Consider the following 1,403-nt stretch of genomic DNA (forward strand, 5'->3'; position numbering starts at 1 on the left):
CATGTATTCACGCGTAATTGAATAAATACTTTATTTTGTTGTATTATATTTTAACCGAGTCTTGTGTCTTCCTCCGCGCCTACTCCGAACCCTGACCAGCCGCGAGCTAACTCCGCGCTTCGGAAGCTAGGTTGTTTTATGGCGCCCGAACAGGGACCCGACCGAAAGGCTCAGGCACAAGACGCGGGTAAAATGAAGGCGTATTATTATCGGCTGTCCAAAGCCGAGCTAGTAAGCGAACTCCAGACCCTCGGGCTCGACACCGAGGGCACGCTCGAAGAGCTCCGCAACCGATTAAGCCAATTTATCGACGCCCATCCCGAGATGTTCCAGAAAACCGCGTTAGAGAACGACCCCCCGCCGCTTCTGACACTGACCGTGCCCGCCGCGACATCACCGGTGACCATAATTCCGGCCGACCGCCCGGCGCCCCCCGCATCCCCCACCACCCAGATCATGGACCAAATGCGAAAATGGGGACTACACTTTGAAGGAAAGGATCCCTGGGCGTTTCTCGAGCGCATCGACGAACTTCGCGCCGCGTACGAATTCTCGGACGAACACTGGCTCCGCGGATTGTCCGAACTCCTGCGAGGAGACGCGCTCCTCTGGTACCGTAACAACCGCGACGGATGGTTCGATTGGCACGACTTTATTGCGGACTTTAAGGAAACATTCCTACCGCGCCGGTACCGATTACAGCTCGTTAACGAGATCCGCGACCGTACGCAGCGGGACGGGGAGGCCTACATAAAATACGCGACACACCTACTCACGCTCATGCGACGGGCAGGGGGATACTCCACCGAGGAGCAGGTCGAGCAATTATACGAAAATTTGCACCCCGACTACCAGAGCCGCATCTGGCGAGGCGACGTTAATAGCCCTCGCGACCTCCAGCAGCGAGCCAGCGAATACGAAAGGCTTCAGCAAAATCGAAAGAAACGCGCTCCTACGAAAGCCGATCCCGCCGAAACGCCAATCGCCGCCGCCGCGTACAACCGACGGGAATGCTGCTGGAAATGCAAACAACGTGGACACACCCGATTCGATTGCCGTCGACCCGCGCGGAAATTCTGCTCTCAGTGCGGCAAGGACGGAGTTCTCACAAAGGACTGCCATCCCCCGCCGGGAAACGACGCCGGGACCGCGGAAACCCCGGCCGCCCCCCGGTCCTCGACGTAAAATTTTTTCCGCGGCCGCACCTCGACATCCAGGTAAACGGGAAACCACTTATGGCGCTACTCGATACAGAATCCGAAATCTCATTCATAAACGAGGACACCGCACGACTCGCGCAAAACCTGGGCTTCGCGATCATCCCCGACGAAGAGGAGGTGCAATTGGCCAACGGCCACCGCATCGTTCTCCCCGGCCGCGTCCGGCTACCCGTCCAAACCACG

Source organism: Temnothorax curvispinosus, unplaced genomic scaffold (genome assembly GCF_003070985.1).
Source record: "Temnothorax curvispinosus isolate PA1 unplaced genomic scaffold, ASM307098v1 QBEX01002140.1, whole genome shotgun sequence".
Classification (NCBI taxonomy): domain Eukaryota; kingdom Metazoa; phylum Arthropoda; class Insecta; order Hymenoptera; family Formicidae; genus Temnothorax; species Temnothorax curvispinosus.